The sequence below is a fragment of the Mobula birostris genome, chromosome 5, assembly GCF_030028105.1.
Source record: "Mobula birostris isolate sMobBir1 chromosome 5, sMobBir1.hap1, whole genome shotgun sequence".
Taxonomy (NCBI): Eukaryota; Metazoa; Chordata; class Chondrichthyes; order Myliobatiformes; family Myliobatidae; genus Mobula; species Mobula birostris.
In genome coordinates, this window is record NC_092374.1 from 29,630,215 (window position 1) to 29,643,759 (window position 13,545).

A 13,545-nucleotide genomic window follows, 5' to 3' on the forward strand; every position below is an offset into this window, starting at 1 on the left:
TAGTAGGGATAGTCCAGGTAATTATAGACCAGTGAGCCTTACGTCTGTGGTGGGAAAGCTGTTGGAAAAGATTCTTAGAGATAGGATCTATAGGCATTTAGAGAATCATGGTCTGATCAGGGACACTCAGCATGGCTTTGTGAAGGGCAGATCATGTCTAACAAGCCTGATAGAGTTCTTTGAGGAGGTGACCAGGCATACAGATGAGGGTAGTGCAGTGGATGTGATCTATATGGATATTAGTAAGGCATTTGACAAGGTTCCACACAGTAGGCTTATACAGAAAGTCAGAAGGCATGGGATCCAGGGAAGTTTGGCCAGATGGATTCAGAATTGGCTTGCCTGCAGAAGGCAGAGGGTCATGGTGGAGGGAGTACATTCAGATTGGAGGATTGTGACTAGTGGTGTCCCACAAGGATCTGTTCTGGGACCTCTACTTTTCATGATTTTTATTGATGACCTGGATGTTGGGGTAGAAGGGTGGGTTGGCAAGTTTGCAGACGACACAAAGGTTGGTGGTGTTGTAGATAGTGTGGAGGATTGTCAAAGATTGCAGAGAGACATTGATAGGATGCAGAAGTGGGCTGAGAAGTGGCAGATGGAGTTCAACCTGGAGAAGTGTGAGGTGGTACTCTTTGGAAGGACAAACTCCAAGGCAGAGTACAAAGTAAATGGCAGGATACTTGGTAGTGTGGAGGAGCAGAGGGATCTCGGGGTACATGTCCACAGATCCCTGAAAGTTGCCTCACAGGTGGATAGGGTCGTTAAGAAAGCTTATGGGGTGTTAGCTTTCATAAGTCGAGGGATAGAGTTTAAGAGTTGCAATGTAATGATGCAGCTCTATAAAACTCTGGTTAGGCCACACTTGGAGTACTGGGTCCAGTTCTGGTCGCCTCACTATAGGAAGGATGTGGTAGCATTGAAAAGGGTACAGAGGAGATTTACCCGGATGCTGCCTGGTTTAGAGAGTATGCATTATGATCAGAGATTAAGGGAGCTAGAGCTTTACTCTTTGGAGAGAAGGAGGATGAGAGGAGACATGATAGAGGTGTACAAGATAATAAGAGGAATAGATAGAGTGGATAGCCAGCGCCTCTTCCCCAGGGCACCACTGCTCAATACAGGAGGACATGGCTTTAAGGTAAGGGGTAGGAAGTTCAAGGGGGATATTAGAGGAAGGTTTTTTGCTCAGAGAGTGGTTGGTGCGTGGAATGCACTGCCTGAGTCAGTGGTGGAGGCAGATACACTAGTGAAGTTTAAGAGACTACTAGACGGATATATGGAGGAATCTAAGGTGGGGGCTTATATGGGAGGCAGGGTTTGAGGATTGGCACAACGTTGTGGGCCGAAGGGCCTGTACTGTGCTGTACTGTTCTATGTTCTATATTCGAGAAGTCAAAATGTCATATTCATAAAATTGGCTGTATTAATCAACTACTACCAGAGTGGAGTGGTTTGTTGGTAATGGTCCAAGCAAATCAACTTCTACCTCCTGCCAAGGACCATTCAGTAACGGTGTCAGTTTTAGTGGTTCTGGAGGGCCAGGTCTAGATACAGTTTGACAGCTGTGACAGGTTTTTACAGTATTTCTCAGCTGCTTTATACAGGCCACAAAACCTTGGTTCTGATTTACTGATTTGTACCAGCTATTCCCAAGTGTCCTTTGTGAGCTTGGGTGAGTGCTTGTGTGTGCAAGGCTTTAGGTAACACAATCCTTGTCCCTCTGAGGATAAGATGACCCACTACACACAGCTGATTTGCAATGGGTGCATATGCCTTACAGTTCTCAAAGTGTCTATTCACGATGGCTTTACACACCTCCTGCAGCTCTGGATCTGTGGCTGACGCTCTCTCCACCTCTCATGTTATCAAGGCTTTAGGCATAGCAGTCACAGCTATGAACATGACATATTCCTCTGAATCATGCTTGTGTCTCTTTTTGAGCAGTCTCTCCCAGCAGCCATGACAGTGGGTCTGCAAAGTTCTGTTTTCCTGGCGTGTGACACTGTAGTCATATGGTTGCAACTTCAAGACCCACTGCTCAATGCGTGCGCATGGTTTAGATCTTGGACTGTAAATCATATCAAAAGGATTGTGATCTGTGATCAGGTCAGATTTTCTTCCATATAAATAAGGATGAAGTCTCTCACAGGCCCACACTAGTGCTTATGCTTCTCGCCTGTTTGTGAGTATTTTCATTCATAGTCTGTGAGGCTACGGCTCACAGAGCAGACAGACACCATTTCTTCACTTTGTTTCAGTATGAGTACTGCCCCCAGTCCAATTGGGCTGGCACCTGCTATCACTTTAGTCAGCACATGTTTATCAAAAGAGGCCAATGTACCTGCTTTTGTTAGTTCCTCTTTTAGGGCTTTGAATGCTTGTTTCTGTTCTCTAAACTCGAACTGGGTGTCCTTCCTGGTCAGTTGTCTCAGTGGTTCCGACAAAGTTGCAAACTGTGGTATGAATCTGCTGCTGTAGCCAACAAGACTTAGGAAACTCCTCACTTCTGTGGCGCTTTATGGTTCACGAGCCTCCATCACTACTCACACTCTCTCCTCAGTTGGCCTGATGCCTTTCTCTGACAAGCGAAATTTCCATCAAAGCTAGTCTGCCCATGTAGAACCTACATTTCTCCAGATTCGGTGTCAGTCCACACTCTGCGAGTCTCTTTAAGACAGCATGCAGTCTCTCATCATGCAGTGTCTGGTTAGGTGCATGTACAACCACATCATCAAGGTGTTCTCAACTCTTCAATTCCAGCTGAAGCATTTGCTGGTACTGCTGACTGGCTGATGACACACCAAATATCAGTACGTGCCTTTATGCACAGCAAATGTGGTTATCTCTCTAGATTCTGGAGTTAGTTCTAACTGGTGATAGCCCCATTTCAAGTCGGGTTTTTAAATACCAAAGCTCCATTCATACCTTGTAGAATCTCAGCTACAGTGGGAATGGAATATCTCTCCCTGACAATTGCTTCATTTGCCCTTCTCATGTCTGGATGTTCTTGCTGGGTTTTGGTAAAAGTATTACTGGGTTACCCCAGGGTCTGGGCCTTCAACTTTCTCAGTTATGCCCATTTTCATTAACTGCTCAATTTTTTCTCAACAGCCTCCGTGAAGTTGTCAGATCTGAGAGGCTGAGCCACAGGCTTTACCTCTGGATCAATGTACAGTCTGATCTGCTTAGTGATCAGCTTTCCTACCCCTTCAAACACTTCTGGGTACTGCAACTCTTTAATGTCTGTCACTACTGACACATTTTCTCCAATCTTTAACGCACCCATATTTGCAGCTGCTTCTCCACCGAGGAGCAGTTCACCATTGCCTTTATCACAATGAACCCTGCCTGGTCTGTTCTGTTTCCAATACTTACTTCACATTCAAACACCCTTTTAACCTCCAGTGATGTGCTGGATGAATGTGGGTACAGCTTTCTCTTCTGCTTTGGAATATATGAATGGCACTTTATCTTCTCTGACTTAAGTTTTTCCCCACATATTTTCACCCAGTATATTACTTCTGGCTCCTGAATCTATTAACATGCACAGATTTACACCCCCTATACAGGAAGTATTTTTTTCTGATGACTCTGTCTCTTTAACAACAAATGCAAATTCCTTCTGTTCATCCTCAACATTGTTCACTTTCTGTATCTTTAATCATACAAGCATAGAAAACCTACAGCACAATACAGGCCCTTTGGCCCACAAAGCTGTACCGAACATATCCTTAACTTAGAAAATACCTAGGGTTACCCATAGCCCTCTATTTTTCTAAGCTCCATGTACCTATCCAGGAGTCTCTTAAAAGACTCTATTGTATCCACTTCCACCACCATCGCCAGCACTCACTACTCTGCATAAAAAAACTTACCCCTGGCATCCCCTCTGCACCTACTTCCAAGCACCTTAAAACTGTGCCCTCTCATGTTAGCCATTTAAGTCTTGGGGGAAAAAGCTTCTGACTATCCACACGATCAATGCCTCTCATCATCTTATACACCCCTATCAGGTCACCTCTCATCCTCCGTCACTCCAAGGAGAAAAGGCCGAGTTCACTCACCTATTCTCATAAGGCATGCTCCCCAATCCAGGCAACATCCTTGTAAATCTCCTCTGCACCCTTTCTATAGGTTCCACATCCTTCCTGTAGTGAGGTGACCAGAATTGAGCGCAGTACTCCAAGTGGGGCCTGACCAGGGCCCTATATAGCTGCAACATTACCTCTCGGCTCTTAAACTCAATCCCATGATTGATGAAGACCAATGCACTGTATGCCTTCTTAACCACAGAGTCAACCTGTGCAGCAGCTTTGAGTGTCCTATAGACTCAGACCTCAAGATCTCTGTGATCCTCCACACTGTCAAGATTCTTACCATTAATGCTATATTCTGCCATCATATTTGACCTACCAAAATGAACCACCTCATACTTACCTGGGTTGACCTCCATCTGCCACTTCTCAGCCCAGTTTTGCATCTTATCAATGTCCCGCTGTAACCTCTGACAGCCCTCCACACTATCCACAACACCCCCAACCTTTGTGTCATCAGCAAATTTACTAACCCATCCCTCCACTTCCTCATTCAGGTCATTTATAAAAATCACGAAGAGTAGGGGTCCCAGGACAGATCCCTGAGGCACACCACTGGTGACCTGTCTACAGCCACTCTTTGCCTTCTGTGGGCAAGTCAATTCTGGATCCACAAAGCAAGGTCCCTTTGGATCCCATGCCTCCTTACTTTCTCAATAAGCCTTGCATGGGGTACCTTATCAAATGCCTTGCTGAAATCCATATACACTACATATACTGTTCTTCATTCATCAATGTGTTTAGTCACATCCTCAAAACATTCAGTCAGGCTCGTAAGGCACGACCTGCCTAAGACAAAGCCATGCTGCCCACTCTTAATCATATTATGCCTCTCCAAATGTTCATAAATCCTGCCTCTCAGGATTTTCTCCATCAACTTACCAACCATTGAAGTAAGACTCACCGGTCTATAATTTCCTGGGCTATGTCTACTCCCTTTCTTGAATAAGGAAACAACATCCACAACCCTCCAATCCTCCGGAACCTCTCCCATCCCCATTGATGATGCAAAGATCATTGCCAGAGGCTGAGCAATTTCATCCCACAGTAGCGAGGGACATCTCATCCCATCCCGGCGACTTATCCAACTTGATGCTTTCCAAAAGCTCCAGCACATCCTCTTTCTTAATATCTACATGCTCAAGCTTTTCAGTCTGCTGTAAGTCATCCCTACAATCGCCAAGATACTTTTCTGTAGTGAATATTGAAGCACAGTATTCATTAAGTACCTCTGCTATCTACTCCGGTTCCATACACACTCTTCCACTGTCACACTTGATTTGTCCTATTCTCTCATATCTTATCCCCTTGCTCTTCACACACCTGTAAGAGGTTTTCCTTAATACTGTCCGCCAAGGCCTTCTCATGGCCCCTTCTAGTTCTCCTAATTTCTTTCTTAAGCTCCTTCCTGCTAGCCTTATAATCTTCTAGAGCCTTATAATCTTCTAGATCTCTATCATTACCTAGTTTTTTGAACCTTTCATTTTCTTCTTGGCTAGATTTACAACAGCCTTTGTACACCACGGTTGCTGTACCTTACCACCCTTTCCCTGTCTCATTGGAATGTACCTTTGCAGAACTCCACGCAAATATCCCCTGAACATTTGCCACATTTCTTCCGTACGTTTTCTTGAGAACATCTGTTTACAATTTATGCTTCCAAGTTCGTGCTCGATAGCCTCATATTTCCCCTTACTCCAATTAAATGCTTTCCTAACTTGTCTGTTCCTATTCCTCTCCAATACTGTGGTAAAGGAGATAGAATTGTGATTACCATCTCCAAAATGCTCTCCCACTGAGAGATCTGACACCTGGCCAGGTTCATTTCCCAATACCAGTTCAAATGCAGCCTCTCCTCTTGTAGTCTTACCTTCTTGAACATACCTAACAAACTCTACCCCATCTAAACCCCTCACACTAGGGAGATGCCAATCGATATTTAGGAAATTAAAATCTCCCACCACAACAACCCTGTTATTATTACACCTTTCCAGAATCTGTCTCCCCATCTGCTCCTCGATGTCTCAGTTACTTTTGGGTGGTCTATAAAAAAAACACCCAGTAGAGTTATTGACCCCTTCCTATTCCTAACTTCCACCCACAGAGACTCCGTAGACAACCCCTCCATGACTTCCTCCTTTTCTGCAGCTGTGACAGTATCTCCGATCAACAGTGCCACACCCCCACCTCCTTCGCCTCCCTCCCTGTCCTTTCTGAAACATCTAATGCCTGGCACTCAAAGTAACCATTCCTGCCCCTGAGTCATCCAGGTCTTTGTAATGGCCGCAATATCATAGCTCCAAGTACTGATCCACGCTCTAAGCTCATCTGCTTTGTTCATAATCCTTTTTCTCCCGCACATTTTTGCAAAGTGGTCCTTTCCAGTGCATTTTCTGCACATCTATCCACAAGCTGGGCATTTTGGGTTTCTACCCCAGTGATCTGTGTTTCCTCATCTGTAGCATTTCCTTTCATTTGTATTAGTAGACTTTCTTTTCCCGTCTGTCTTTTTGCCATGAGTTGTATCCTCACAGTGTGAAACACGACGCACGTCTCTGGCTGGCTCCCTTGGAGTGACACGGCTGACGTGTTTCTCTACCTTTTCACATTGTGCTACTATTTTCAGTATGTGGGAAGCATTAGGCCCTGCATATTCTCTGGTAGTTTTCTCCGCACAGACTGAGTTACATTTTCCTACCATGGCATCCCTGATTTGGTAGTCTGTGTCAATTAGAAAATTAGTCTTTTGCTGCCTGCTGAAGGCAAGTAGAGAACTGTTGAACTGTTGCACTGTTGAAGTAAAGAACTGGTGGGACCTCTACCGGGGCAGGTGTGACCTTTACAAAAGGGACAGGTTGCACTTGAATCCAAGGGGGACCAATATCCTTGCGGGCAGGTTTACTAGAGATGTTGGGAGTGGTTTAAACTAATACAGCAGGGGGATAGGAACCAGTATGATAGAGCTGAGGATGAGCCAGCAGGTTTACAAGTTGATTATGTAATATGAATGTAAGGAAGGACAAGCCAATGACTGGGTACAACTGCAGACAGAGCAAAGAGTTAAGTTGTACCACAAAGGCAAAATTCATAAGGGCAAGAAATACAGGACTGAAGGTGCTGTATTTAAATACACATAGTATTCAGAATAAAGTGGACGAACTCGTGGCGCAAGTCGGTATGAAGAATTTTTAAATTTATTCATTTACAGGATGTGGGCGTCGCCAGCTAAGCTAGCATTTATTGTTCATCCCTAATTGCCCTTGAGAAGGTGGTTATGAGCTGCCTTCTTGAACTGCTGCAATCCCCAAGGTGTAGGTACACCCACTGTCAGGGTGGTAAGTGACTTGGAGGGGGATTTCCAAATGGTGGTGTTCCCAGGTACCTGCTATTCTCATCCTTCTAGGTGGTAGTGGTCGTGGGTCTGGAAGGTGCTGCCTTAGGAACTTTGGTGTGTTGTTGCAGTGCATCTTGTAGATAGTACACACTGCTGCAACTGTCTGTCGATGGTGGAGGGATTGGATGCTTGTGGAAGGGGTACACATCAAGTGGGCTGCCTTGTACTGGGTGGTGTCCAGCTTCTTGGTGGAGCTGCACTCATCCAGGCGAGTATTCCATTACACTCCTGACCTGAGCCTTGTGGATGGTGGACAGGCTGTGGGGAGTTGGGAAGTGAATTACACGCTGCAGGATTCCTAACCTTTGACCTGCTCTGGTAGCCATGGTGTTTATATAGCTAGACCAGTTTAGTTTCCCCCAGGATGTTGATAGTAGGAGATTCACTGATGGTGATGCCTCTGAATGTCAAGAGACGATGGTTAGAGCCCCTCTTGTTGGAGATGGTCATTGCCTGGCACTTGCATGGCTTGAATGTTACTTGCCACTGGTCAGCCTAAGCCTGGATATTGTCCAGGTCCTGCTGCATTTGGGTATGAGCTGCTTCACTATCTGAAGAATCACTAATGGTGCAGAACATTGTGCAGTCATCTGCGAACATCTCTACTTCTGACCTTACGACGGAAGGAAGGTCATTGATGAAGCAGCTGAAGATGGTTGATCCCTGAGTTACTCCTGCCATGATATCCCAAGAATGTGATGATTGACCCTCAACCACCACAACTATCTTCCTTTGTGACAGGTATGATTCCAACCAGTGGAGGGTTTTCCTCCTGATTCCCACTGACTCCATTTTAGCTAGGGCACCTTGATGCCATACTCAGTCAAGTGCTGCCTTGATGTTGAGGGCTATCACTCTCACCTCACCTCTGATGTTTAACTCTTTGGTCCATGTTTGGACCAAGGAAGTGATGAGGTCAGGAGCTGAGTGGCCTTGACAGAACCCAAACTGGGCATCTGTAAGCAGGTTATTGCCAAGTAGGTGCTGCATGATAGCATTGTTGATGACCCCTTCCATTACTTTGCTGAGGATTGAGAGTAGGCTGATAGAGCAGTAATTGGCTGGGTTAGACTTATCCTGTTTCTTGTGTACAGGACATACCTGGGAAATTTCCTACATTGCTGGGTAGATACTGGTGTGGGTGTTACTGAGTCATGGCTGAAAGTTTAACATCAAAGGGTATACTTTGTATCAGAAGGACAGGCAGGAAGGCATAGGCAGTGATATGGCTCTATTAGTAAGAGATGGAATTACAACTTTAGAAAGAGGTGACATAGGGTCAGAGAATGTCGAATCTTTATGGGTGGAGTTAAAAAACTGCAAAGGTAATAAAACTATTATGGGTATCATATAGGAGCCAAGATGTGGGGTTGATTCCAAAGGGGCTAGACAGGACATGTAATAAGGGTAATGTCACAATTATAATGGGGGACTTCAATATGCAAGGGGATTGGAAAAATCAGGTTGGTGTCAAATCACAAGAGAGGGAATTTGTTGAGTGCCTATGAGATGGCTTTTTAGAGCAGCTTGAGCTCAAGCCCACTAAGAGAAAGGCTATTTTAGATTGGGTGTTGTGTAATAATCCAGATCTTATTAGTCAGCTTAATGTGAAGGAACCCTTAGAAGGCAGTGATCGTAATACGATTAAATTCATTCTTCAGGTTGAAAGGGAGAAGCATAAGTCACATGTATCAGTATTGCAATGGAATAAAGGGAATTGCAGAGGCATGAGAGAATAGTTTGCCCAGGTGGATTGGAGGGGATTGGAGGTAGATTGGAGGGGAATACTGGAGAGCACCAAGATGACTGAAGTTTCTGGGAATAGTTCACAAGGTGCAGGATAGATATGTCCCACAGAAGTTGTTCTCAAATGGAAGGGCTAGGCTACTGTGGCTGACAAGGGAAGTTAAGAACTGCAAAAAGCCAAGTAGCAAAAGTAAGTGGGAAATTGGATGACTGGGAAGCTTTTAAGATCCAACAAAAAGCAACTAAAAACATTGAGAAAAGATGAAACATGGGGGTAAACTAGCCAATAATATAAAGCAGGATACTATAAGTTTTTTTGGTTATATAAAGAATAGAAGGGAGGTGAGAGTTGATATTGGACCACTGGAAAATGATGCTGGTGAGGTAGTAATGGGGGACAAAGAAATGGCTGATGAACTGAATAAGTACTTTTCTTCAGTCTTCACTGTGGAGGACACGAGGTCCATGAGTGTCAGGGAGCAATGTGCCATTGCTATTACAAAGGAAAGTGTGCTTGACCAGCTGAAAGCTCTTAAGGTGGATAAATTACCTGGACCAGATGAACTACATCCCAGAGTCCTGAAAAAGGTTGCTGAAGAGATAATGGATGCATTGGTCATGATCTTTCAAGAAATCACTTGCCATGGACATGATCCTGGAGGACTGGGAAATTGCAAATGTCACTCCACTCTTTAAGAAGGGAGAAAGGCAAAAGAAAGGAAATTATAGGCCCGTTAGCCTAACTTCAGTAGCTGGGAAAATGTTGGGGTCTATTCTTAAGGATGAGGTTTCGGGGTAGTTGGAGACTAATGGCAAAAAAAAAAGTCAAAGTCAGCATGATTTCTGTCAAGGGATATGGTGAGAAGGCAGGTGTATGGGGTTGAATGAAATCCGGGATCAGCCATGATGAAATGGTGGAGTGGAATCGATGGGCTGAATTGCCTAATTCTGCTCCTATGTTTTATGGTCTTTTGGAATCATCTCACCTTGTTTTTGGGAAAACTGATGAAAATGATGCCAGGTAAATGTAGTGTTGACCTGGGGAACAGAGTAAGCATTCAGCATATCCACTGCTGCTGTGTAGTCTGCGTCTTGTCCCCTGCTTGGTAGTGTTGAGAATATATCCTGCACATCTGGTCCTGCAAGGTGCAAAAGTAGTGCTCTCCTTTGTTCTGTCTTATCTGTTGCATTATTGTCCACTATCAATCCTTTACCATTGACATAAAGTTCAAATGAGTTGAGCCACTATGTCCATCTTGGACCTAGAATAGATGGATCTGTAAAGCATTGAAAATGTTGGATCCCGGATTTCTCCATTCTCATCAACTAACATTAAACTTACTTTCAAAGTCCAAATCCTTGAGACCACTGTTGTGTATTTGCAACCTATCTTAGTACTTAATTAGATAGTGCATATTCATGGCTCGAAGCTTCATGCTCTGAACGTGCCTTTATTTCTCATTCTCGCTTCCATGCTCCCTAACATTGCGTGTTGTTCTGTCCCAGACTGATGACAAGTGTCAAACTACATTAACTGACCTTACCATTTAAATACATGACAGATAGACACACCAAGTCAGGGAAACCTGGCTGTTGAGAGATATTGAAGCTCTGGTAAAAAGAAGAAAGTATATATTGCATTTAGGCAACTGGGTATGAATGAATCCTGCAATGAATATAAAAATATTTTTAAGACAGGTTTAAGAGGAAATCAGTTGGATTTGGCAGGCAGAGTTAAAGATAATCCTGAGGGGTTAAAGATAATCCTGAGAGGTTCTTCAGTTATTTTAACAGCAAAATGGCTTCTAGGGAGGACTGTCTTCTTGAAGACATCAATGATGTCCATGTGTCCATCCACAGAAAATGGCCAAGATTGTTAATCTCCTCAGTGTTTACTAAGGAAAATATCATGGAGGGTAATAAGTGGTGAGGACTTGAATCATATGCATATTATGACAAAGGAGGTATTTGCAGCCTTGGTGGACAAATCCCCCGGCATCTCACCGAGTGCACCCCTAAACCTATGACGGCCAGAGGGAAGGTTGTAGAGGTCCTTCTGGAGATATTTGCTTTGTCATTTGCCACTCCTAGACAAAGAAGAATTGGTGAATGTTGTGTACTTGAGTTTTCAGAAGGCCTCTGATGAGGCTGCTGAACAAAATAGGGGCCCAGGGTATTACAGTAAAGTCATTTGCATGGATTGAACATTGGCTGATTAGCAGGAGGCAAAGAATGGGAATAAAAGGACCCTTTTCGGATTAGCAGCCGGTGACTAGTGGTGGTCCACAGGGGTTTTGTGTGGGAACCGCTTCTTTTACATTGTATGGCAATGATCTGGATGATGAAATTGATGGCTTTGTTTGTGAATGATACGAAGGTAGTTGGAGGGGCAAGTAGTGTTGAGGAAGCAAAGTGGCTGTGGGAGGACTTAGACAGATTAAGAGAATGGGCAGAGAGATGGGAGATGGAGTACAGTGTTGTGCTCTTTGGTGGAAGGAATAAAAGCAAAGGCTATTTTCTAAATGGGGAGAAAATCTGAGGTGCAAAGTGATTTGGGAGTCCTCATGCACGATTCTCTAGAGGTTAATTTGCAGGTTGAATCAGTGGTGGGAAAGGAGAATGCAATATTAGCGTTTCAAGAAGACTAGAATATATAAGCAAAGGTGTAATGCTGAGGCTTTATAAGGTACTGCTGAGGCCTCATTGTAAGTACTGTGAGCAGTTTTAGGCCCCTTATTCAAGAAAGGCTGTGCTGACATTGGAAAGAGTTCAGAGCAGGGTCACAAGAACAATTCCAGGAATGAAAGGGTTATCATGTGAGCATTGATTGAAGGCTCTTCAATCGACCTATGCTAGCTGGAATTTAGAAGAATGAAGGAGGATCTCATTGAAACCTATCGAATATTGAAAGGGCTGGATAAGATGGATGTGAAGAGGTTGTTTCCTTTGGTGGGGTAGTCTAGGACCAGATGGCATAGCTTCAAAATAGAGGATCGCCCATTTAGAATGGAGATGAGGAGGAATTTCTTTAGCCAGAGGGTGGTGAATCTGTGGAATTCATTGCCACAGGTAGCCGTGGAGGACAGGTTATTGTATGCATTTAATATAGAGGTTGATAGGTTCTTGATAGGTCAGTGCGTGAAAAGTTATGGGGACAAGGCAGGAGAATAGAATTGAGAGGGAAATAGATCAGCCATGATGAAATGGTGGAACAGACTCGATGAGCCAAATGGCCTAATTCTACTTCTATGTCTTATGGTGAAGTTCCAAAAAAATTGGTGGTGGTTAACATTATCCCATTGTTCAAGAAGTGTAGCAAAAGCAAGCCAGGAACTACAGGCCAGTGAGCCTGACTTTATTCCTTGGAAGCTACTGGAGTGAATTCTGAGGGGCAAGATCTACCATGACTTGAATAGTCAAGGTTTCATCAGAAGTCAGCATGGTTTTGTCAGCATGTGTTTGATGAATCATTTGGAGTTTTTTGAAGAGGTAACAAATGGGGATAGATGAAGGTAGGGCAGTGGATGATGTCTATATAGACTTAAGTAAGGCCTTTGATAAATTCCTATATGGCAGGCTGATATGGAAAGTTAAGGTACATTAGATTCAGGCTAGCAAGATGGATTCAGAATTGTCTTAATGATAGGAAGCATAGGGTGATAGCTTGATCTGACCTATGGGTCTGTAAAAATAAAATATGGCTGAAGGTAGACATCACTAGAGAGCTGGACTGATCACAATACTGACCATTATTGTGTTGCTGGCATCTATCTTCAATGAAGTAATATAAATGTCTGTCTCAATACATTAGCCAATAATCCTCATTTTTCTTTATAGATTTTTGTATCAATTTTATTTCATAATTTCAATTTTTATAAAGTGACATTAGACATCGTGACATTAAAAATGATTAAAAATCAATGACAGCTTTTATAGGCAGTAAATCCCTGCTTTGAGCTGTTAAAGGTATTTCAAAGCAGGGTTTTTTTTCACAGTACACAGACCTTTCTAATGGCTAAAAAACACTATGATTGATGGTCCATCCAGATTGAATAAGCACAGCCATGTGTGTCGGGTCAGGAAGCTAGCAAAGAAGATCTGGCCTCCTGATTCCATGAGACAATCCCCTGAACTGTGTTTTAAAGTACTACTATTTTACAGTCACTGTGTAGAAAACTTAACAGTTCTTAAATTCTTTCTATTCTTTTACTCTAATCACAGCATTTTTATTACTACATTTATTTCCATTGTGAATATTTTTCTGAACATTTTTTTCTAGGTCATTTTGCTGATGAAGTAAAATTGATT